General features: G+C 45.8%; 1 protein-coding gene across 2 annotated transcripts in view; it reads left to right on the forward strand.

Moving 5' to 3' along the window:
* Positions 1–5,516: 5,516 nt before the first annotated feature.
* Positions 5,517–26,871, forward strand: part of LOC126543417 (transmembrane protease serine 11G-like) — a 41,019-nt gene continuing 19,664 nt past the window's right edge. The window contains exon 1 of one of the 2 annotated variants that reach the window (XM_055061924.2): positions 5,517–5,973. The gene's annotated coding sequence lies outside the window, so the exon portion shown is untranslated. The remainder of the gene's footprint in view (positions 5,974–26,871) is intronic. The other variant, XM_055061928.2, reaches the window with a different exon arrangement.

Consider the following 26,871-nt stretch of genomic DNA (forward strand, 5'->3'; position numbering starts at 1 on the left):
TAAGATTAATGCGTGCACATTTCCCTGTGCATTGCGATTCCTGCGAGTGCGAGCCAGATCTTTTCCATATCCGCATTCTTAGTACAAGCAAAGATCCCTTTGCACGGGAATTAATGGAGGCCTATTTGATCAACATGAAACGTGACGTCTGTCTAAGCGATACGTCAGTGGCTTTACGCAGCAGTGAACGACAGTATCTGCACTGTATGATTTGATAACGATGCAAACTTTCTTTGAATATTGTGCTCAAACGTACGTGCGCACATGGCCAGCTTCTCCTACAAATGTCACCCAGTCTGCTTTCAATAAACTAGTCGCAAGCGACGCTCTTTCCTTCCTAAAGCGTTTTTCCGCCCTTGGTTGCGTCTTAACTTCGCCGAATAAGATGAATCAACTAGCCCAGCAACAAGCATTGATAGATATCCTGCCGTCTCAGCAAAACTACCTGGTTTTATCAGCAATCTAAAAACTCGGAGTTATACTTTCTAGACCCTTGTATAAACCTATCAATTCCATCAAATCTGAGAGAAAACAGAAAGACTTGGAGGATGGTTTACCTTCGCCTTTAAGAGTGGAATGCGATATCATTCAAAGATCCCGGACTGCTTCTCGCGCTTCCCAGCCGCTTCCCAGTAACCGTAATCTTTACCAGGAAACGCTGGCGCCTAACGCTATGTATGAAAGCGAGCTTTCTGGTAGAAACGTTGCCTCTTGCTTGGGCCGCGAGGCGGCAGAGGCGAGTGCAATCCGGAAGTGTTGCAAGCAACCGGGCGTGCCGCCTCGTGGCCTCCAAGATTTGCGCGCGCCGGCGCTGCGCAAATTGCGGGCGCCGTGGTCGGCCTATGTATAGTAGAAACGCAGGAAAAGGGGTTTGTTTGAGTTTTCGCGTAATAATTGTTTTCTCGTATATTCAAATTACAATCCGATGCTTCATGTCTGTAGGATGTGTGTAAGTTGTAGTTTACGATTTTTCTGATGCATTTTACTTTGATAAATTCATTTAATTCAGTATCATCCTTGCCCAACACGGAGGGTCTGCGTGGTTGGCCGTACATAGTTTGGAATGATTTTTGCCGAAACGAAAGTCGACGCGGGATGGCCGACGCCAGATTTTCTGCAAAACGGGGCCCTTAACGCTATTTCGTTAAAGTTCGAAACATTTGTGCACCGCCTGCTGCTTGGTACTTCATTTACGTTACACTTTTTATACAAGACATACCTCTAGTCCATTGTGTTCTTATGGCCATCCAGACTAATATGTGCATCATCTCCTCCTCGAGTGCATAAAGTATGACTCACCACCAAGAGTATTGCAAGCAAATTTGTTAAATTTATATAGAAGACCATTCACACTAGAAAAGATACTTGGTTCATGGCCAAGAGCGGGCCTTCAGAAAAGAGAACTTCTTGATTTTACAAAGCTTCTCGAAGACACAAGCGTTCTGGGGAAATATGAAATTTCAGTTTATCCTAATAAGCTAAATGTGTGATACAAATGTTCTGTGTTCAAAATTGGCTTATGAGGTGATCGCGTTTTTTACGCTATGTCTAATTACATCTGTTATGAGCTTCACAGCTTGATTACTTGCATTCTGTGATTTGGCCCGTAAAAATATTACATTTTATATATGCGCATGTGTACTGAATTCATGGACAAAACTTTGCGATTCATGTACTGTTGGATTGTATTGTGTTCATACTTCTGATGTTCTACTGAGTGTCATATTGTGTGACACTTGTCACTCTTTTTGTGCATATTTGATTCCTTCGCTAAGTGACAAGGAGTAGCCGGTGCCACCATATAGGCGCCAACATCTCCTATTTATCCTTTCGAAAAAAAGAAAGATTTACACGTGCACGCCACTCAAAATATCAGTTAAACAAACAAGCCTGGACAGATCCTAGGAATCACAAGATGTCTCCTTCTGGTCTGACACATAGACCCTGACAGATTATTAGACACGCGTGCATTAAAAACAGGATACCTTAAAGAAGGAAACCATACAATCGACCGGGTTAAAATATGCTACTCTGATTTCACAAAAAATGTTCAGCGAAGTGTACTTCTCGTCATACTCCAGCGATATAATAAGCAAATGACGAAGATGCGGCTGGTCCACCCCCTCACCCCCCCCACACGCACACACACGTGCGCTCGCACGCGCACTGTTTCTACAGAAACTAGGGCTACTGTCAACTGTTACTGAGGTTCAATAATTCTGTTTTGCGCAAGGGGACGCTTCTCAAGCTTGTCGGATGTGTGGTGAGCGATTTTTTTTTTTTTTTTTGCACTGAAACGAGGACAGTCACACAGGAGGAGGATTGAAAGTGCATGGGCTGATAATTTTGTCTATATGCCAAAGGGAGACGCATATCTAAGTTTATTACCAGAAGCCACAATATATATAAATTTTGCTCATTTGACGTCAGAGTGTGTTCTCCTAATCGATATAGACCTTCGCCACGGAATACCGGCGCACTCGTGAAGCACTCTTGTTCTGCATTAGACCGGCGTATTCTAATGCACGAGAGAAAGTTCCGGTTCAAGGTCGAAGTACTTCGAGAGAATAAATTCCTATTTCTTCACGGGCCTGAAAGCTGAACGGACGCTCTATACATCTACAGCTCGCGGCGATGTCCGGTGTTGCACATGCGAGAATAGCTGCATTCCTTGGCGTCTAGGATGGTGACTGGACGTTCTGGTAATGATAGCCGCAATAGCAAATGCGGAGTCAATTTTACTCACGTCACGTCACTGGTGCACATTAGCAATGCAAAAACCTAGCGGGAACAGTGTTGGAAACATTTGGAGCAGTTATGGAGCAACAGTATTGTTACTACTAAAGTCGGGATTTTACGCGCGAGCCCCAAAAAAAAAGAAAGAAATGACATATTCGCCATGAGCATCACCAGGGTCTTTCAATACTTTATAGAAGACCCTGGTAGAACGTAGTAGTTGGCTCGCTTGGATTCTCTCGCGCCTCGCTATCCGCCTCAGACACGTCGCAACACAGCTGAAAAATTCAGACTCCATCATTATGCATGGTCTCTCTCTCTCTCTCTCACCGCTTCACCTCTCGGTCGCTCTTATACTGGTGTCACACGTACACTTATGATCGCAATTGGGAGGATCCGGATCGGATTTCTCGATCGCTATCAACAATGGTCGCTAATACAAGGTTCGACGATCCAATTCGAGTTTGGGTCAGATCAAATGCACCAAGTGGCGTGTAATGCGCGTAATACGCTTTGCAAGCTCTTTGTTTGGACAATTTGGACAATAGTTCAGTTTTACAGCTTTTAATGTTTCAGTTTTACAGTTGGTGAGAGAAAGGTTTTTAAAACAGTTTTTTTTGTGGAGCTGCCTTGCATTTTTGTTTTTAGCGTTTTCAGAATATTGCGCTAGAGGGCGCACAAGTCCGCCTGCGGTCGCGATCAAGAAACATGACCGCGATCCGCGATCCCACGATCGCGATCGTCGGATCGCGATCACGATCCCATAGTGACCGTGTAGCAGCAGGCGGATCCGCATCCAGTTTAATCTGGATCAGCGCCGATCGCGATCATAAGTGCACGTGTGAAACCGGTGTTGCTGTTCTTTATTACGATAGCAACTACGTGGACACACCAAGCACGTTCGCACCGTCAGTGCCGTCGCTGTGTTATCCGGCCATTGACGACACATTACGTACGATGACGGTTTGGTCTCCAGCGAAGCAAAAGGCGCGCAGTGTGTTCGGTTGATAAAACGACCAGGCCAAGCACACGCACCCTCGCGCTCCGCCCAATGGGGTCTGCAGCGGAGCCAGGGCAGCCTTACACCTCCCATTGCGGGCGGCATGAGCGTTGGTGTGCATAAACACTAGCTTTCCTGCTGAGCATATGTGTCTACATACAGTCCAACGTGGCGCTTACAATGGTCCGAGCGGAACGGGCAATACACTTCAAGCTACAAAGGCTGGCGGTTTTCTTTCGGTCTCACGTCGTGCACGATTGTGGTGCCACACCTGCAACGCCGGTGACAGCGCTCCCCATCCTGCCAGCGTTGTGAGCCGCCTGGTAGCTGCCAGGACGCTGTTTCTTCTGCGCAGCATAGCAGTTGCCTCACGCGCTCTGTGGCGCCAACGGGTCGCCTCTGCGTACTCTTAGAACACCGTGTTAGGAGCTTCGGCGCTATATATGTGCTTCGGCGCTATATATATATATATATATATATATATATATATATATAATGTTTGCCTAACGGTTTGAGCGAGACATTCTAAACTGCGTATGCGTAGTCCAAAAAGCACCGCAATTATCATGCAGAGGCAGGTCCCATCCGCACCAAACTTACCTTTTCTTTAAACTTTATTTATATTTTTTCGTTAACAATGATATTGATATTTCTCCTAAATTTTAACCCTTATATCTCCTTCCAATGGTTCAGTTAGGAAATTAGGTTATTCTTCAGTGTCTTCATCGGCTTCACTGTCTTTCTGCTTCATATTTATTTATTTATTTATTTATTTATTAAGATCAGTATATGCATCAAGAAGCCATTATGGTGGCGCGGTTATATATAAACAAATGAAGTAGAAGAAATTCTGTACATACAAAACAAAAAGAAATAAAACGTCATCGTCAATGAGTAACAATCACGCATGTTCTTCAATTGCAGAAAAACGCAAAGCGAAAAGCAAACGTACTGCGAGCAGTGGGATCCACCGTGCTTTGTTACATAACTTGACAGATGTCAATTACCGCCGGGATAAAATTCATCGCACTTGAGCGTCAGTTTCTTTTTTGATCGCGCTTGTTCCACGATCCATGTTTAATTTGGTCGCGATGATTACCGCTGTGGGGGGAATCCCCTGCCTCGGAAACCGCAACTGTCTCTCTCAAAGCTTACACCTCAATCATTCCATGGGAGAGGATGAGGTCACACCTTTATCACGCCTATGAGGTCACACCTTTATCGGGTGGTCAGCTTCGCAAGAGCTGACCGAGCCCTATAGGGATTTGCATCCGTGCTCTGACGATAACCAGGGCCAGTGCTCACAAATTTGTTTTTGCGTTAAAGCTGTCAATAAGAGTAGCTGCTAGCCCATCATGAGGCCGAGTTATCATTAGAGAAAGCGGGTGGCCAATGGCAAAAAAGTACTTAACGAACGAAAAGCTTTGTGAATTTGGTCCAGATTATCCAACATGATATGGCCGGTGGAAAAGTGTGGACGACTCCGACAACTGAGCTGGCGTGGTGCCGTACATGCGAGAGAGGCTTCATCTGCATCAGGCGCGATAGGGCGGTTGATAACAATGACACTGACGATAGCAACGAAGCAGGAAAGGAGTGGCGTCATTGATTATAAAGAAGCTACACAGAAACCGAAGGATGCCGTCGTGCTGTATCCCCTGCATGAAAATGCTGTGGTTCTACAGCTTGCTACAGCGATGAAAACAAAGCAAAATGTTATGCAAACACTAGGACGCTTCCACGTCCCCGAAGACGTTTATTGTCGTTGCACGTGGTTGCTCCAATGCAGTTCGAAGGCGCGCATAATTGTCATCCTGCGCTGTCGCTTCGAAATGCGATCGTCGTCGAGTGCAAGGGCTGCTTGCGCATACTTGTACGCGCTTGGCGAACCGGTAGGCACAGAGCCGTTCGTACGCGCGTGGACTCCATAACAAAAGATCATCTCTTTCTCAAGGCTGCCTCCTGGGCATCCTGCTCGGGCGGCCAGCCCCAACCGGTTATGACGTCATGACATCGCCGAAGAAATCGCACGCATTCGCGACACCGCTCACTTTTTTTCTCTCTCTCTTTCCTCAAACTCATTTGAGAAAGTGCCGGCGCCACCACAGCACACAGAAAGACGTGCGTGATCCACTATCCCAGTGTCCCTCGGTGCTTTCCGCTATTCAACGCTTCGATGATTCGTCGCCTGACGCTGCCCGCTCACCACAGCTGAAAGGATACCACACACAATTCGCGTGAGTGCCATCTACCAGCGTTCATCTATGGACTCACTGGTCGACTGCGAACGACAGTAGTCTTTGTCGAGCCGTACGTACTGTCGTAAGTCTCGAACGTCGGAGCCCGTAATTTCGAGTGCGTACATTGACATCTTGTGATAACCAAAGCAAATGCGAGACAGCTAGACGACAATCAGTCGTTTATCGGCTCACGTAAATAGGATGCGGGAAACATGGAATGGCGTGGCACAAGTGAGAAATCGGGGAGCCGGAACGGCTACATGCAAGCGCTATTGCGCCGTTAACAGCGTTCGATTTCTGTGGATCATATATCCCTTATATCAAAAGTACGCGGATTTACTTATCCCTCTTGCCTAGTCTTCACATAGTACGCCATAAATCTACTAACACTTCGTTCACGTGCTAACGGTTACGGACGAAGCTCCGAGCTGAGCTCGCTATGTTCGCAAGCAGAGTACAGCATAGTTCAGGATTACATGGGGTCAGATAAATTATTGCGGACTCGCGAAGAGCGAAGCCACAACTATAATAGCGGCTCGTCGCTACGAAATCAGGATGCTTTCGTCGTTTTATAGCGCTGCCGTGGCGCTAACGCGAAGGCGATTGCATCGCTTACCTGGCTGTGATCATTTGAGACCGGTCAGCTTGGGACAGGCCAACGGCTAGTTGCAATGTTTCTCCTAGTGCAGCAAAAAAGAAACATTCATGTCTGCATGTTGCATGAAAAATAGCAAAATTGCTAAGAAGAGACTTTTATAACCAAATATATTTTGAGCAAATTCTTAGTGCTAAACATATTACTCTACATTCCAGAATGCATGATTTACCTCCTATGGAAATGAAGCAAGTTAAGCATAAAATTTAGGCTAGTATTGCTTCTTGCATATTAAAAAATGCTAGCGCGAAATAATGCCAGGAATCTGTATTCATCTCCTCGGTTCGACAGCTAGGAAAGCTTGAACTGTTTGATGCACGGGAATGAGTGCAAACACTATAGATTATAATTTAGAAATCTTCGCACCTAGTAAGTGGCGCTTGCTACATGTTAACATACATGATGGATGCGTACGAAAATTGCAGATTACAATTATCTGCAAGTAAAGCGAGCGCAAACCGTGAAATTATGTACCTACCACCAATGTGTACGATAGAGGTTTGCTAAGGCAATCTCCGAAGAACGAAATGAATGTAGCCTCTGTACTAATGTGGCTGTTGTGGCTACATCGCCACTGTCACGGAACATCGCATCAGGACATTCCTTGGAGTATACCCGCTGATTTTGTCTTAGAGTGGAACGCCCAAGAGTAATGAGTGAGGCCATCAGTGAATGTATTTGTCGAGTAGCAACAAAGGAAGTAGTACGTTCCATCTGTTCAAACTGCGCTTTCGCCTGCTGTCAAACAACCTTTTCGAACGGCAAATCCCAATGCTGAGAGCAGCGTGAGAAATGCTTAGAGTGCACGTTAACAGGATGGCACTGTGCTCTCTGCATAGAAATTATACACCAGGCCACCCAGTATTGTTGGTTTTGGGCTAGCGCTGCAGCGTTACATGGGGGCACCCCGTCTTTCCTGGCCGCATATGTAACAGCTGAGGAACACTCTTGTTTGGTTATTACGTATTTGTGCGTCCGCTCATTACAACCATCTTTTTAAACAGAGCAATGTTTTCAGCATTCTATCAAGGAGTGGAATTTGTAGAAAATCTGCTAAAGATCAGACATACTAACAATTTTATGCTAAATATGTGATGAGGTTACGACGCTTCATAAAACAGTAATTCTACATTCCGACCTGTTAAACAAAGCTCTACGAGACGAACAGTATCGACCAAGAACAGCTCAAACCTTCCAATTATTTATATACTTATGCAATAAAGCCTGTCATAGTGAAATTATGTTCCACATGCCTTTTTTCGCCACGCTAAAGTAGCAGTTCCTGCTATGCGTTGCGGGGAGGGAGTGAGATAATTGTCAGGTAGTGGATGGGCGGTCTTGCGACTTTTAATAATGAAATCGAGAATGGTCTATAATAGTCGCAACAATAGGGAAGCAAGCGAGCAAAACATCCAGTTATTGCCGCTGCAATGAATACCTAGCCCTGTTTCTTACGAGTCACCTAACCACGATTCAACCTGGCCAGAAGGGGCTTCTTAACCCAGTGGAATGTAAACATTTTGATGGCGCCTATCATATCTGCATGCATCCGAAGTTACAAGCTCGCGTTTCGTAAGCGTGATTCCCTGGTTAACTGGGTACTTCTGACAATCAGTTGACATTTTTTTTTTATAGTTCAAGCAAGCTTGCCAAAAGGAAGTAATAGGAGCTATTATAAAGTGCCTTTTAAATATTCAAGGCAAGAAATCTTCGTTTCGCCTCAGTGCGCTGGTTAAAAGTGGCTTGACGATTTTATGATTGTTCTAAAGTTTTGGATGTCTGCCAGGACTATCTCAAACGCTGCAGAAGTTCCTTAGTCCTTGAAATGCGAGATCGTGCTGTGCGACTTGGCAGAATTTACAAATAAAGATACCATGACTTTGCTGCGTCATGTCACGAAACGAGCGAGCATCTGAAGTACCTGCAACTTGTAAATTGCAGGAACAATCCAAGAATAAACGACAACGCTAACGCTTGCGACTTGTGACGCTTAGCATCTTTATGTGTATGCATAATGCCGTTAAAAAGCCCCGTGGCACGAAACTAGCAGAGGTGGCAATAATTAGCGCATTTTCTTAACTACCACAGTACTGCGTGCAATGTTGGCACAGGCTTATCAGAATCATCTGTATAATCGCCATCACAAGGATACATGTTGCTTTTCTGGTTTCATTGGCCTCCTCTGGTATTCTCTCAAATTTGAGCTCCTGGCGAATCCCTGTCACACTGTGCAGCAGTCCTTGCGGCTCTTTTTTGCTTCATGGCGCACTTCCAGTGGTAGTATTCACGTCCGGGTCACTAAACTGTGGGAGTCGGCAAAGAAAAGACCATATTTGAGAATGCTTCTTAGTCAAGAGCGTCAGTGTTCGTATCATCCAACGTGCCACTGCAATTCTCGCATTGCTTTGACATCTCCTCGGTTGTACAATATCTTTCCTATGCCGGAGACACACCTTCTCAGTCCTTTTTCTTCTCCTACTGCCAACGCCGCGCGCTTCACCTAAACCTTCGGGTTTTTGTGCAGGAGATTGCAATAAGTCGTATGTTCTTTGAAAGACAAAAGTTGCTTGTTCAGTAGTAGCTGTTTCCACCGAGTTATTCCACCGAGCCTTTACTCTTAGATGCCTGCGTTGAGAGTGCACGGTCCCCATCAAGCATCAAGAACAATGCTGTGTTGGCACATTGGTGCCTCGCCTATGCGATCGCATGTCCCAGCGCCTTTGAGCATGCTCGTTTCATTGTTGCTAATGATTTGAGTTGTTTCACATTTGCTTAGATGGTCTTGTCATGTCCATATCATTTTGGTCCTGATGTTAAATGATGTCCGAAAATTTGGTGGTTAGGTGGACCTCCGCGAGCTTATACAATGGGTCAAAAGCGTGGCAGTTTGGGCGAGTTGGTATGTCATGACTGTTTTAGGCTTGTAGCGCAGCTTAGGACGCGCAAAAAAGGAAGGAGGTAGGGGTAATCAAAGGGAACGGAACGCTCACCCTGTTTTCCGTTCCCTTTGATTACCCCTACCTCCTTCCTTTTTTGCTCGTCCTGAGCTGCGCTACAAGCCTAAAACAGTTATGCAATGGGCTTCTGAAGCGATGAGGTACAAGTCATCAGCAAACTAGTGTCTGCCTCTCTGTCTTATCCCGTTTATTGCGATACATTCGTTCTTAATAAGCACCGCTGTACCATTCACATGTTCACATTATTCATGTTTAAGGTGCAACTGGCATTTGACGAGGCATGGTTTCTCTCCCTCGAGGTACATGCGCACTGAAAATTCCAAAGAAAAACATTTCTTCAGCACCCAAAACTATATTACCGATGCTTATTTGAATAAAGAGGACGTTAACATGTGATCTGGTGAAGTCATTCATATTCTAAAGTCCTTAGAGATGATCGTTTGTGACAAGCAATAAATTATCCCCATTCTAAAAAAAGCGTAAAGAATAGTATGATTGTAGCTTCTCGAGCCCCGTAGAAAAAGTCGCTGAGCTAAAATTTTTGCTGGACCCATCTGCTCCATCTTACATTGTAAACATACATACATACATACATACATACATACATACATACATACATACATACATACATACATACATACATACATACATACATACATACATACACGCACACACACATACATACATGCATACATACATACATACATACATACATACATACATACATACATACATACATACATACATACATACATACATACATACATACATACATACATACATACATACATACATACATATGAGAGAGAGAGATAGAATAAAAACAGAACAAAAGCAGGGAGGTTGACCAGACGCTCGTCGGGTTTGCTACCCTGCAATAAGCAATGGGGATAGAGGGACGAAAAGAGAGAAATGAATGAGATCGCAGTTTTCGCGCACCTGTGAACGTGCGCACCGAATGTATGAGCGGACGCAGAGAGCCGTCGACTTGTACTGCAATAACGATTTCATTGCTTTCTGTGCCGTGTACGCACGCGGCCATATCCAAGGACTTCCAAAAAGTGGTTGAGACGGCAGCCTGTTTATTGTTGTCAGGAAAGGAACACGCTCGACTTTGTACCGGGGACGCAGCTCCCTGTAAATAAAGTAGTTTTCTTGCGAGGGTAAGGTTCCTTTAACTCAAAAACACTCCGCGCGCGTGCATATGCCATCTGGCGTCGCCGTTGTATGTTTAAGGGACCTGTTGCTCCAACGGCGCAGCGATCGGATAGTTGCGTGCTTCAAGATGGTCACGCGCATATTACATGAAGTCTGCGTGCGCGGCGACATCCAAAAATGCAAAAGGTAACTCGTGTTTGCTTGTTTCTCCTTCGCATTTAGACGATGCTTAGGACGCGAAGCAAAGGCGCGTCACGAGCTCCTATGCGGTCGCAGACGTTGACGACGTGACAATAAGGAAAAACCCGGCAAGTGCATTCGGCTGTCCGCGCGCGTATGGCGACGCCGTCGCCGGTTACACAACCCCTTAACGACAAACCTGCGATCGGCGTTTCCTCCTCCTCCGGGGCGATCTTCTCTGAAACGGATCGCTCGGCTTTCGTTTGCTTCTGCTTTATTTTTCTGACCTTTGGGGCATCAAGGACTGAGCAAGTACAGATGGTGTACGCGCGTTATGCGGATTGCGCGAAATTTGCGGCGCCAGTGGCAGCTGGCTCTTGTACGCGTCGGTATGGTCTGAATATATATATCGCTGTCGAGGCAACGCGCTGTGCTTTTCATCGGGTGATGTTGCAAATTTCTCGCCCTAGAAGAGCTTCTTCGATGCTCGGCACGTTCGCAGTACTTTATCAACCGCCCGCACTGGTTTTTCCTTGTGCGTTATCTAAGGACACTACCGGGACGTTGAAGACATACATTTTCTGCAGTTATGTCATTGGAAGCTTCTCACAGGCGCACTAGAAACAGTGGAGCATAGCGTATTAGTGTCCACTGCTGTCCAACATCCAAGTGCGTCGTTAAGACAACCTTACAAAGCAGAGCAGTGTCTAACGTGCTTTAACTCTAAGCCGGTTATTCCTACCTGCGGTAGCATTTTATGTCCGAGTGTGAAGTAAGGGGAACGGCGCTAACCTGTTGCACGGTACTTTCTTCCAGCGCGTAACAGTCAACCAACTGTGAGCTGTTCAGAGATCATTTTCTGCCCTACGGCATCGAAGGATGGGGCTGTCGCTGACGTATACCCGATGTTTGTGTGCGAGCGCAACTTTCCGCTATTCATCGGTATTAGTACACCATTTGCACTGGCTGTTTGACGGGATATTAGTGTACAGGTTCACGCGAGCCCTCGTCATCAAATCTTGAAGTCCTTGAAGGCATATATATGTAGGCAATTCCACAGTCTTGTTTCTTAAAGGGTATATTTCTTAACCTCTTGCCCCCATTTTATTGTCCATTTCCAACCGCTATCGATTGTGCAGTTGCACAATGCTCCCAGAACTCTTAGAAACTATACTAGAAACTTAGAAGATGTACTACGAGATACAGCCACAAGGTATACCTACAGTCTTGTATCAGCTTCGATTGTGCCTAATTCGAACCACACATTCTGCAGCCTTTCCACACCCTTAAATCTCATGGGTATACCTCATCAGCCTCGGCGGAGTGTGGCGTTTCACTAAAGGTGTAAGCTACATGTGTTCTTAGCTCGCTCACGTGATTTATGACTCATGCGCACAGTAGCAAGCGACTTAAGCGCGCGGAAATCAACACGGGTCTTTCGGCTGGTAGCAAGCGCAGGTACGTTTCGCAGCTGCTCGCCAGTATTAGACGACGCGATACCCATCCGTCGAGACTTGGTGGACATATATGAATTACGTCTTGAGCAGAGAAATTGTCAACATGGAAGTCGTTACGTACGCGTTTCCCGTTACTGTCCACAGACTCGTATTATGATACGAAACGACGGACACGTCGTAACCATGGATAAATAGACCTGCTCGTGGTACATACCATGTGTTGTATTTCATAGCTCCGTTCTCTAAAACTAAGAACATGGACAAAAATCAGGAATGCGCTGTGCATGAATTTTTCTTTCCGTCCCGTAGCTGTTTTGGGATGCTAATAATCAGACGGAGTAGGCAATCGGTTATCTCCTCTCATGGCCGATTGCAATTATTAGGCATCTGCGTTTGCATGCGTCTGTTCCAGCGTGGCGAGCGCGTATATGAAGAACTTGTTGCTGGCATAGTTGGTGCTCTGAGACATAATTGCCGCTAAAAGGCAACTCTTTCTTTCCTGTCGGTGGCTTGCGTGCGTCCTTTGTGGTGGCAATTATGTCGCAGACTGCTTGTTTCTCCGTTATGAGCGCGCGCGTGCATATACGTTTTCGCGAATCTATATATCTCCCTCCTTTTGCGTGTGTAGATGCGAGTGTGCCCGCAGCTGCGTGTGTTACGCATCGAACTCACGCCCGCGGAAAAAATTGTTATGACTCTTTGGGAACGATCCTGTAGGTGATGCCATGTTTGATTACGTGGTGGCGCTTCCATTGGTTGGCTCAGCTGCCTCCATTGCCTCCGACGCCAGTGTGGATATATATTAGCGCCGACGGTAACTGGAAGCTTTGGCCACAGTTTCAGAGAACACGTAAAAGCGCTTTCGGAGTTTATTAAGCTATGCCGGAACCGCGTGAGCAGCGCATATGGTGCTTGTTCTAAATACGGAGCTAAACATCTGTTCCAAGCTATCCAAATTTTCCACTTCTGAATTGAATCAGGATCAGCGTGTCTTTCTCTTCGTCCTTTATTTGGCAAATAATTTGAAGCAGTGGCTTGTCAGGTTTCTGACTCAGCAAAGTTCCTCGGTGCGGTTACTATCTCATTATTTTGTGCCTAATCGCTCGCGGGTGTGCTCAATTCCGATAGATTTGTTCTTGCTGCGCACAAGGCTTGAAACTTGGCCGTTTTGTACATTGCAATACGCAATACCTTTTAACCCCCCCCCCCCCCCCCTCCAAAGATGTATTACCCCTAGTAATTCGCTTACTCTTGTGGACCACCGCGAAATATTCAGCTTCAACCATTCATGTGCTGTCGGTTTTTTTTTATTGATATGATATAAGGAGATGTTGGCGCACAATTTAAGGCGCCGGCTACGCCTTATCTCTTGGGTGGTTCCGTCATACGTCATACAGGGTTCAAGATTACATATCAAATAATCTTTTCACACAAGCACCAGGACCTATCACGCAACGTTTTTACAGGAAGACCATGACGTAAGGAACACATGGTACATACAATATACAAGGTAAATGTCTCCTCACTTATATAGATGAAAGTCCCAAAAGCACAAACGATACTGTCGCCTAATAACACATTGTCTAGTAGTCCGTCATTAATTGTGCGTATGAAGTGCGCACACATTCAAGTATGCGCCCATTCAATTATTCTTGATACGTTGGCTACAGAGTGGGCGTGAGTAGGCTCGCGTGCCAGTAGGGGTAGATGTGTGTAGATAAAGTGCACGAAACTTACTATGACAGGAGACGGAGCTACTTCCTTTGTCATTGTTTAACGAGCGGTGATCACTGTTGCCGACGTTCTGGGGTTGAGGTCCTTTCTTTGGAGGTTAGCGATACAACGCTGGCGGATGAGTAAAGTCTTTTATTCTCAGAGAAAGTCGTGCATCGCGAAGGGTCGGCAACACCGGCTATCCTTATGTAGCAGCGGTCTGTGAGCTTGGTCACACAGATCCATTTCTTAATATGCCAGTCACTATTTTATCAGCGAACTGCTGCACACGTATTCAATCTACCACTCCAGTGTTTGCAGCGCGATTGGAGCACAGTGCATTAGCGAAAACTCAGTTGTATTTCCAACAGCTGATCACACAGAAGCAAGGTATTAGGCGGGCAGTGGTAATGGTTTCGTATTCGTGCACTGTCGCTGAGACCACGTGATAGAGGCTTATTTTGTGAAGGGAATTGTTCGGTGATCTTATGCCCGGAAAAAAAGTGACGTAATTTTAAAGACGGCTGCCAGCAAAGCTAAGCTTATCAAAGCAGCCGGGTATATGAAAGCTTTATTTGACGCGTATTTTATTTTTTAAAGTACATATACGTGCTCTTGAATTTCCTGCGTAAGTAGTGGTGGGTGACGTTGTACGTGTCGCTTTATACTCATCGATGTTTCAGATGTCTCTGCGGGCGTGTTTTAGAGCGCGGCTCCTAGGCGCCCGTTCCCGCGTTGAGCGTCGGCGTACCTCGGCGTAACCGAGCGAACGAGCACAGCGAAGTGTGAAAGAGCGAACACGGAGTGCAGCGGGGAATGAAAGACAGGGATAGCGAAGAGTGCGCGAGGAGGAAAGCGGAGGAGGACGGTATGGCGAAAGCGTGATAAGAGCGTAGAGCCGCGCAAGACGTGTTCTGCGGCGACGATCGCTGCAAGATGGCGCCAGAGTAGCGTGTCATCTGTTCACCGTTGACGCCATCGATAAGGCATGGGGCGAGCGCTTTCACCGTTACCATATAAGCAAACAAAGCGCTGCATGAGCGGAGGTCTGCCTGCGGCGGCTGCTGTGATTCGCGCCCACGCGTCACCCGCGTGCTGGCCCTCGCGATCTCGTGATTAGCGAGATAGTCGCACCACACGTCGCTCCGTTTGCAACGTGCCGCACGAGACAGAGTATCCACGCCAGCCATCGCGAAATGAAAACACGTATGGAGCTGCACTCAAATTTCCCGTTCTACCGTGTCGTATCGTCGGCTAACTGTTTCTCTCGCATTTTCTCATTTATTAATAAAGCTACTTAGAGTCTTAGCGCAAACAATCCTCTAAGAAGAACACGTATGATGATTTCTAAATTTTTACTATTGTTTACAATTTGCTAGTAATCAAATCTTCTGCACACTGTAGCGCGCCAAAATGGCTGCCACGTGAGCCAATACTCGTGCTCCTTATGCTTGCACTTCTCAAACTAATAAAAAAAAACACAGTTGCTAAGACGAAACATCGATTTGGAACGTATTGCAAAAGATTTTGAATAAACCCTTGAAACTGAGTCCAGACAGTGTCTGATGTTTGGTTGCGTCTAATGAAGAGAAGCGCCCTTTGATGTGCCTTTCGTCATTGGGCAGTGTAGTTTATAGAAAGCATGCTAACGTATAGAAAATGTGTTGGACCGCGCTGCCGGGGCGCTGTAACACTAAGCTATTGCAAACTGTTTCTATTCCATTTCTGCCACTAGCCCTCCACGATTGGCCAAAAATATTTTGGGCCACCCCCGCTTCGCCTGTTACGCGACGTCACGAAAGCCGCGAGAACTCGCCATTTGATATGACGTCTATACACTGATTATGCATGATTAGGCCAAACAACAACAAAATAATTATTTTCTAGTCTACGCCTTTTTCATTGTTAGCCCTTCGCTATTGTTCAAAATCCTTCGTGCCATGCCCACTTCGCCTGTTTTGTCACACGACGTCCCAAAAACGCCAAAAGTGTTCACATCAAAGTGGCGCGTACGTCCTAAAGATCCATGTCGAACAAAGCTGGATTTTTTTTTTAGTATAGTCGGCAACTTACTGCCCCGTTCCGAAAGAAATAAAGTATACGAGTCGATCGCTCTGGCACTGGCTACCTTGAGCTGCCTGGGAGAATGGATTTCTATGCATGTAATAATTTTTTTTTTTTGCTTAGCACCATAACGTCACTGAGCCCTTTCGGCAAGTATACGACATCGTTTTGCCAACTCTGTTTCACTGAGGATTCTATTTCGCTGAATTTTAACCTTCCGTTGCACGCAGCCTCGATTTCCTACCAGCCACCGGAAGCTAAGTAAGGGGAAGCGGACCAATCACAGACGCTCGCACCGCCATCCTCATGCGGTTACCTACTTTCACTTCGCTAGCTTGGCTCCACCGAAACCGACACTTCTGCGCACGTCTCGCCTCTCGTCAGCCAATTCGACAAGAAAAACTTGTCGAGGTAGACAATGCTATTTGCTTTCAAAGAGAATAAAGGTGACCCGTAAACTAAGAAAGCGTGTGATTGGGCTGTTCAAACGACGCTCCGAGTCACCGCACAAGTCTCCGCCGACGCAGTAGTTAGGGAAATCCGACGCCAGGAGTTTGAACTAAAGTCACAATGAAATAGTTTTATGTTATAGCGCCCCTGAACTCGTCGTCATCACAAAGTCTCACTTTCTACAGAGCATAATTGACTCGAAGCACGTACATCAACATACAGGCTCTTAGCTGGTTTGATGTCCTCTCTTTTCAGTTTCGCGTCACTGCCACACTTGCTGTTTTATTCAGCTTAGAGTTAATTTTTTTCCCGTAGTAATTAGCCCTTTTCCGCCAGCTACAGGCAAATAGAATTTGAAAGAATGATTTGCAAGTCTAAGCTATCTCTGTGCCGCTCTTTATAGTCTTTTCAACGCGCTCGCTTCCTGCGGCTTCTTTCCAAGCTACGTATGCGTTCATCTGTTGTTTATTCCGCGTGTCTTCACCCTTATTCAGTGGTGAAATGCCTAGGGCCATCAGTCGTTCGTTTCTTCTGTGATGTGCGCTCCTCGGTCCTGGCCTTCGGCTTTGGTCGTTATGAGGCGCCTCGTCGGTGCTTATAGCAGACGGAAAGTGCCAGAGACGTCCTGGATGACCTTATGGCTTCAGCTACGCTGAGTCATCTGTGAGAGACAGGCCATCAGTGGCTGTGCTATAAAGGAGCTACACTGCAGCGAACTTTTCCAGCAACTTGCACCGGTGCAAATTCTCAACTTTTCTTATGACAGCGCACAAAAGAAAAAAAAAATGTATGCGAGAAGGCGCATGCTCAATATACAAGTGATAGAATCAAACTTAAGCTCGTTTTTTAAGTGATTCGAGGTATGTTCACGGATTACGTGTTTCGCATAAGACGGGCTGATGATCCCACCGTCCCCACGCAGCTGCAGCAAGTATAGCGTTACGAATTATCATTCCTACCCACGTGGCTCTAAATTCGTGGCGATAGTCACAGCTGTGAAAACCCACATGCTTTTCTTCTCAATCAGACTTTATTGCATATACTTGCCTTCTCTACGGCGAGAGTTTGGTCATGAGGAAGTCCCATTAAGCATCATATACACAGGGTTCAGCATTGTTGCTTTCAGCCTCCAAGTGTATAACCTCCTTGGTTTCAGTGGTTTCAGGAATGCGGTTTTAACGGAAAAGGTTCAGTGAAAGCAAATTTAGTAGAACTTGGATTCCCAGCCACATCAGAGAGCTCTTCGACGAGTGCGGAATGCAAAAGCGCTCGCGCACTTATACGGTGCACGTAAAAGAAACACAGGGGATCAAAATAAATCCACTTACTGCATCATCACGTTCTTAATGTAGTCAGTTATATATGCTGAGTTGAATTACCCGACAAAATGACTACAATGTGTTTTCTTTGTTTTTGCATTTACTCGATATTCTATCGCTATTTTTACTGTCGAAAACTGGCCCATTTAATCGCGTACCTTGTATTGGTTAAGTTGAATCTAATTTTACTCTTGGAAACCTCAATTTGTGGTTCTTGTTTTTAAGTTGTACAAAAACAACAACCAGCGACGAAAACATTCTTGTCAAGTGCATCACCGAATGCGGTATTAAGTATCTTAACACACCTACCGACAACGAACAAACCGAACAAAAAGCGATGTTCAGCGTCCTGCGTCCTATGCAACGTCCACTACAACGTTGACTTCTCTTTGCACCGTGAGGTTGAAATAGGCGTTTTTTTTTCAGATAGTAGTATAACCTAACCTAGCCAATCGACTATAGCCCCCCAGCCAAGTTCTAAACCATGTCTTTAATTTGCAGTTAGACGAAAAGCAGACGGGGGTACAATGGCTGCACTTGGCGCTCGCGAAAGAAAAACAAGAATATAGCGTATGACTCTATCTCACAGCTTACAGAGAGTGATTTATTTTAAATGAAAAGCTGACAGGCTGGCCTGAATTTGACTAGTTACTCGATGAAAGCATGAAGCCCGTTCTACTGTCGTTCAAAAAGACCCTGTCACTCCTTGAATTTCCCGTAAAAGCCTCGTATAAGAAGTCTGGCCAGAATGCAAGCCGTACTATCACCATAAATTCTAGCACAAACGAGTAAAAGAAGAAACGAATCGTTAGCCTTTCAATAAGTTAGCTTACGCAAGCATCAAGATGTCAGTGGCAGTCACGCTGCTGGCTCGATAAAAACAAAAGGAGGCCTCCAGCCTTCCGTCACAAACGCGCGGAAGTGAGTGATGCCTGCTGTCGAGACGGCGACGGACCGCAATGTAAATAAGTATGCCGCGAACAAACTTTCAATCTTCGAGTTCGCACATCTCGTTACTTTGCCCATCCATTTCTACAGAGCCGAGATCCATGCGAAGCGCGACTTCTGGCGTGGATTCCGATTGGATCGCATGGTTGCGCAAGGGCCGCCTTCGCAGTTGAAGCGGAACTAATTTCCATGCGGAATACGCCCCCCTTCGCCTACCGACGGACAGATTAGGATAGATCGCACAACGCTGAGCTTTGGAACGAGCCGCTGCTGTGGACAAGACCTTGGCCTTTCTCGGAAAATGTAAGCAGGCAGTGCCGGCTGCGACTCGCAAGAGGCCACTTGAGAGGCTGCGCTGCGCGCGAATCGCATAGATGCAATTAAGAGAAGAAAAAAAAATTGAAGGTAGAACGTTACATAGTTGGGTGCAGTTCTGAGAAACAGTGCTGCGTTGTTGCAAGGGGATAGGAGAAAAAAAGTGGGGAAAAGACAGGGAGGTTAGCCAGCGTAAGTACCGGCCGCCTACCCTGTGCTGGGGAAAGGGTTAAGGAAATAGAAGGTGATGGAAGGAATAAAAACAAAAAATAAACGCTCCGAGGGGGCCTTGAATGGCAACGACTAAGCTAATGTGACCGCCAAAGGAGTAAGACGAGCTGCGTTTCAAATTCCTACTGGCTTACGCCACGTGTATTCATATGCGTTCAGTGCTCGGATCTTAAAAAATTGAATGGAATAAGCGACGCAGCGCGGATGATCTGCAAGAAATCTTAGAAAACGCAAGAATTTTAGAGCACGTCAGGTTTCAAGAACGTTGGCATTTGTAACAGGGGACAGCCATGGTGCAGCTTGTGAGCCACATCATGCTGGTCCAACAAGTTAATATATTCAATTGCGTCTTTATGCACTGTTCGCCATTGATTTTCTTTAAGTGTAGATATAATTTAACAAAAATTGGCACCAGGAACGGCCAGAAACCTGGGAAGAATCTTTCAAAGAACACGACAAACCGCCAAAATAAAATTATGGTATAGCCCTCAAGTTCTGCATTTACAGAGGTTACTTGTAAATACGACGTCATTTCTCTGAGCATTAAAACTATGTTTGGCTTGTTTGATCGCACCTGGGTGGCCTAATTCCCCAAGCTTTACACTCGCAAGAGCAGTTTGCCATTTGTAGGCCGATTTCACTCCTAATATATTTAATATCGCGATTGGCTTGCAGTTGTTGCACACGCTACATACGCTAGAACTGGTTTGTACATGTGAGACCCGAATTATGTAGGATACATCGAACCACCATCTTTCCCTCGCGCACCGCCTCCTACTTGCGAAGCCACATTCAGAACAGCAGTCAGAATAATACTCCGAGAAATATTAATACTCTGACGCACTGCGTCAACGTGAACGCCACGTCCAGAATAAGAGGTGTCTCCGTGCTCCGCGGTTAGCAGAAAAAAAAAAATATTAGAGGACACGACTCTTTCAGCAAGCATGAGGCATTCGGATCAGATAAGGTTTCTTAAATTTGACCTAAGCACACTCGTCAACGATAACGTTAGATGACGTCACAACTATGTACAACAGCACTAATCCATCAACGTTGCGAAAACATATCTCATGCTTCGCATAGGCTTCTCAAATCGTTATGCGTTCCGAAGAAGGATGCCTGCGAAGAAGCATAAGTAGGGATCTGGAAGTTAACAGCTCAAGCAAGACAAGCACTTTGCGGCACGTTTGTTGGCGTGGAGTAAAAATAAAGAAAGAAAAGAATTGTTAACCTTGAACACTATATGAGCTTTACGCGTTTTGCGGGCCGAATGCAAAGAAATGCGATGACCTCCTTGGAGAAACCCAGAACAATGTGTACGGGAAGCAAGCGCAGCGTTCGCAACACATAAGCAAAACGTACGCGGTGAAGCCCATTTGCTCTCTGGTGTGTCGGTCGGGACCATTTTCCGATAGCACTGGAGAGAAGGGCGTTAGCGCAGCGGGTGCCTGCGACGCTGGATCGTGTTTACCTGCCGCGAAATGCCCTTTTTTCGTAATGACTGCTTCACGTATTGCCGTCGTCACTGACGCTGAAAAATGCCAAACTTAACGGACGTCAGCACGCTGTCGTCATCAGTTCTGCGGACCGCGTTACATTGCCGCGTCTAGACCTTTCTTACATGCGGTGTCTAGCTAAAATCGCAGTAATGTCCGAGGCCATTAACTGCATAGACCAATAAACACACTAAATGTCGTTGGAAGCTTTAGGTTTGTCAACACTGTCCATTACTCCCTCAGAACTCCGCCTGGCTGCAGGGAGAATAAAGAGTCATATCACATTTTTATTTCGCAGGTAATATAGTTTTCCCGATTGCATTGGTTCTCCTAATTCCCGCGCTCAGATTGCTGTTCGGTCGTCGGCAAAGTTCACGAACGACCAAAATATTTACCACTTCGCGACGTGAAGCTACAGAGACTCTCTTTGTGCTTGAGCAGATGGGAAGCAGTACAAACAGTTTTTGCGACGAGGCAATGTTCATGGCTTCGGCAATGACTGGAGGTCGACAAATATTCGGGTGTCGCGCCAGATGGTTCGAATTCGGCAAATACCTTATGTTTTTTTTTTTCAGGACGATGTAGCTACATTGGCCTCTGATTGCTGATTGGTGCCTCTTATCATATCATTGCTGGAGTACGCATCATTCTATGTTTTTAAACCATATAATTTCGCCGAAAACAATGACATCTTGTGAATATCGAGGTCGTAAAGTGGAATTATTCGTCGTGAATAAGCAGAACCAGTCGTAGTTGAGTCTGTGACATTAACAAACTCGCAGAGTCTCCATAGAAAAACTTATCGGAGGAAACAAAAACAACGGATTTCCACGCGGTGCGCCTAGCTAGAGGTATCGCTTCACTCCAGTCACTTTGTCGATCACAATTATTTGACGTTGACACGAGCAAGTGCTGGCTGTGCGGCTGGCCTGTCATAGAGAATTCAAAATCTCCTAGAAGTCAGTTTCAGACCTCTCCATCAGCACGAGGCTGTAGTCCGCCTGCGAGAAGTGGAAATTTCCTATAGCATACCTTTGACGTTCATCTTTCTCGAGTGCAATAGAGAAAACCAAGAGGTAGGAATTATCCCGCAACCTCCTAGAATAAGGTTTCTCTGTGCCTGAGTTGCCTTTTAGACATTAAGCCCCATATTTCAAACTATTTTGGAATGAAATTGTGATGAGATATATTAAATTAATTTGGATGCGTTCTCAACTGTCCAAGTACTATGCCCACATTTATCGTATTCACAAACGCGTTTTGCTTCACAGGCCGTGGTGGCTTAGTAGCATTAGTGTTGTGCTGCAAAACCCGACGGCACGAAGTCGAATCCCGGCCGTGGCAGCCGCATTTCAATGATGGTGAAATGCAAGAACAGCTGTGTACCGTGCATTGGGTGCACGTTAAAGAACCTCAGGTGTCCAAATTTAATGGGAAGTCCCCATAGTATGGCGTGCATCTTAATCATATCTTAGTTTTGGTATGTAAAACCTGAGAATTAAAAAAAAAGTAAGCTTTTCCTGGAAAATGTTTCTCTACTTCTCGGAGTGCAACACAGCGCTGCTCATGGAAAGACAGACTCAGAGTGCACGATTGCCAAGCGTTAGCTAAGGAATCGCTGAGAAACATTATTTAAGCGCATTATGCCACGTATCATCTGATGTTGCGCCTAGACGTAAGCTTCGTGGAGTATTCGACAATGAACGTGTTATTCTGGGGGAACAAGGATGTCTTCATCGTTGGTTAACAGGTTTCGTTGCAGTTAAGAGCAATTTCGCGTTGTTACGCACTGTTAGTGAGGTCTGTGTATCGTGTGTTGTTGGTGTTGGTCATGATGTTCATTGTCTTTGTTCACTGGTGCTTAAAAAAAATTTGCTGATGCACAGTAGCATTTAAGACCTCTCTTTTCCTTCTTCTGCCATGTCCTTATTTAGTAGCTAATCTCTGATTTCCATTATTCTTTATTTGACCAAGCATTTCGTTAAAATATTATAAACCTTTCTTTAAAAAATATCATTCAACTGCCCTATGTCATGAGTATTGCGTTAGCGCCTTTCTAGCACTGTGAGTTCTCGCCCTTGGCTTTTCAGTAAATCCCCGAGCCACAGGCACCAACCAAGAAAGAAATTAATCTTCGAGGTGCTCGCGCAGGGCAAACACATTTTTAGTATCGTGCAACAGTCTCACATAGAAGCGCCGATGGTTACACGGCTTAATTCTTCTCTGTAAATGCAACCGACAGACCGAATAATGTTAACAATTGTGAAACATCCCACGCCGAATGTGCAGTGCTGAGAAACTTTGAAGGCGTGCTGATAGCTCAGCCGGAAAGTATTGAGGCCGTCACGTCTATTAGCGGCAATCTCGCGCTCCCATGTAACAGAAAGCATATTACCGTGTAATAACCCATGCGTCAGGGATCTCGAATTGTATGACTTGAGTCTCTCAGGGCAGGTGCACCAAACCACGGCCGCCCTTGCCTCGGCCCACGCTCGCCTACAGTAGGAACAATCATGCTCTTTAATAAGTAAATGTCAAGTGATTCCAAGAACCCTGCATAGCCCTTATGCCACTTTGGGGCATCCTAAACCACAGCTGCAGTGCACCTTTCACTGGTGTAAATGTAGGTCAAGCTATAACACACCCACCAATTCGACAAACGCAACGTGCCTTTCGTCGATATGCTCTTGCAAGAAAAATATCTGCCACACCTGACGATGCAATATCAGCAAGATAAAAGAAAACGTCAACAGAAAACTGATCACAGAAAATTTTAGCAGTAATCTTGTATACGAAATTTACACTCCTGTAAGAGCGCTAACGCTCTGACCACGGGATAAATATAGAACCTGTCTCTGTTTACTGACACTCTTAAATGCCCTGAACATTCAGAATTTGTACACCAAACACTCAGTAGCAGAATGAAATATTAGAATGATAATTTGTTGTAAATTAAGTGATAGGGTCGGAGAAGCCAAGATGCTAATTTTGTGACATCAGCAGCTGCCACCTGAAGATCCAACAATCTCAGATCGGCATTAATGACCACGTTTTGCAGTGACCTTGTCCATTGTGTATACGTCTCTACGTATCACAGAACAAGTAGGTCTGCATCTCGGCTGATTTTGCTGATAGTCTAGCATCGCACTTTCTGTTGAAGTCAATAATCAGCTGATGTGAAGACGCCTTGTTCCACGTCGCAGACAGCTTGCGGGAGCGATTCCCTTTTGGAGTAACGTCCCGCCGCTCACATGTCACATCACCTATCAAGCAAAGTACCTCAGGTGGCTCATTCGACTGCTTCCGAAAAGTAGCACGGCTGTCCTCTCCCCATCTTCAATGGCACTTGGGCTGGCTAAGCCTCCCAATGAGCCCTGCAGTGCTGGAAAGTCTTCACAAAACGACCCCATCGTGGCTGTCCGACACTCCTCCGCTGTCGCGAGAAACTACTAGGATATCGAAGTGTAGCTCGCTGCATTCGAAGGAATATTTACTGCTCTAGGTTCTTCAACAGAAACCCCATTGATTTCCTTTGGTCGCGCCATCACAACCACCCTTGATCATTCGGTAGCCCCGACCGCCACTGAACTTAAGCAATACCTAAGGCCGTCTACAGGAACTTGCTTATCCACACAGCCTCGTCTAGAGGCCTTACGGCCATCTACTGAGTGGCCAGACAACTTTATGAGATCAGGTTCTACGCCGCACTAGGCGCAGACGCGACAAACTTCTGAGTATTCTGAATCTGGTAAGTAACTAACGTGGCCGAAACGGGGGTGGCACGCAATTTACAACCACCCTTCGGACCACCGGCAAGCTAATTTAATGACCTCGTGATGCCGTAAATAAAATTGCTTCTCTCTCTCACTCACTATTCTGCGGTGTATACGTAACTTTTCGATAAAGATGAAGTCTGCATACTGCATTGATATATTCATGAGATATACGCTCCCGTTCCAAAGTGAGAGCGGTTCTTCAAGCGAGGATCCTGAATGGACAAGAGCTTATTACCTAATAGGCCAAGGGTTTCAGTGACAACAGTGTCTCCGACGAACGCTGAAACAGGGAAAAGCGTCATGTAAACAGTCAGCAGTCCAAGTTGGGTCGGATGAACTGACCCACCATTTGAAACGAATGAATTCACATGAAACAAACTGTTCAGCTGGACTAGTAATTGAAATGGCTGAGCAAAATTTCACACCTACCAGGTGGTGGAGGCTCACGTGAATTTGGGACTATACGACATCCTCGATAGCATTAATAATATAGTTGGCAGTAGTTTCTCCAGGTGCAATGAACTAGAAGTATTACTGCTGCAATGGTGCAGCTGACTGGTGATGACAACGCGAAGCCCTTGGGCTGCCCAGCCTGGCTTTACGAAGCTTCTGTAGTCAAATAGATGGAGAGTTGGCGTCGCAAAATTCACCGACGAATATGATACTCTCGAATACGAAATTTGAGTGCAGCTTTGTACGTGTTTTCATTTCGCGATATATTGCCTTGTGCGGACAATGTGTCTAGTGCGGTACGTTGCAAACGGAGCGAAGTGTGGCGCCACTGCCTCGCTAATCTAGAGATCGCGAGAGGCAGCGCGTGGATGAGGCGTGGGCGCGATTAACAGCAGCCACTGCAAATAGACTTCCGCTCATGCAGCGCTTTGTTTCCATACATACGATGCGCGCTACTCTGGTGCCATCTCGTAGCCATCGTCGCCGCAGAGCCCGTCTTGCATGGCAGTACGCTTTTCTTCTCACGCTTTCGCCATACCTACCTCCACCGCTTACTTCCTCACGGTATCTTCGCTATCGCAGTCTTTCATCCCCCGCTGCGCTCCACCTTCACTATTTCATCCTTGGGCGTGCTCGTCTGCTGGGTTACGAGGGACGCTGACTCTCGCCACAGGAACAGGTGTCTAAGAGCTGTCCTCTAAAGAACACACAAGCACACAGGCGGAAGTTACTTTGAAGCCTTAACACCTGACCCATGCACCCCCCTCCCCCTTAGCAGAGGTAGTATAAACACAAACCAATAGGCCATCTTTAAAAATTATACCTTAGATTGCTGAGGAACCAACTTCGCGATGGCCAATATAACTGCAAGAAATTTTGATAGAAGAATTGGGTATAATTAAGCAGAGGGAGATCAAAACGTCAGCTTCCAAAAGAACTTCATGACCACACGTAAGCGAAGAAGGTGCGTGCTTTGGAAATACTCCATCGCAAATTAGATCAACTTGATTCAAATTCGAGCTGGGTCAAATTGAACAGGGCATGTTAAAATACAAAGTCCAATTTATCACCACCAATTTCGTCTCTCTCGTGCATTCAAGTGCGTGTGTTTCGAAATAAAACTTTCTCACAGAAATACTGATACGAACTTTACGAGCCACAGTAACGACAGAATACCACCAGAACGATACATTGCCAGTTATTGGGCACTATGCAGATAGCTGGGATTTACAGAAATCTTAGTTGCTAATTAGGCAAACAGATAACACAAATACGGTGGTATATAAACGAATCATAACATTACATACGCGACGTTTAATGCATAGAAATACACGTGAAGGATACGTACAACTGAGAAAAAAACTACCACAGGCAATCAAATTAACTATTCGGTAGTTATAAAATCTATTGTGTTGCATTCCTGGGTGTGCCGGAGATTCGTTTACTCGGTATCCTTGTCGTTATTTAGTTCTCGCCCCATTTGTCAATTTCAATAAGATGTATTTGTTCTAATGCCATTGCGTTTGTCGAACGTATCGTCTGCTGCAAGAGGCCTATATTCAGGTGAATACTGACGCTAACGTTTGTCTTGATACTCGTGTCTGTCATATCTTGATAATGACCCGCCGTGGTTGCTCAGTGGCTTTTGTGTTCCGCTGCTCAGCACGAGGTCGTGGGATCAAATCCCTGCTACGGCGGCTGCATTTAGATGAAGGCAAAATGC

This window comes from Dermacentor andersoni, chromosome 3 (assembly GCF_023375885.2).
Source record: "Dermacentor andersoni chromosome 3, qqDerAnde1_hic_scaffold, whole genome shotgun sequence".
In the NCBI taxonomy this organism is placed as follows: domain Eukaryota; kingdom Metazoa; phylum Arthropoda; class Arachnida; order Ixodida; family Ixodidae; genus Dermacentor; species Dermacentor andersoni.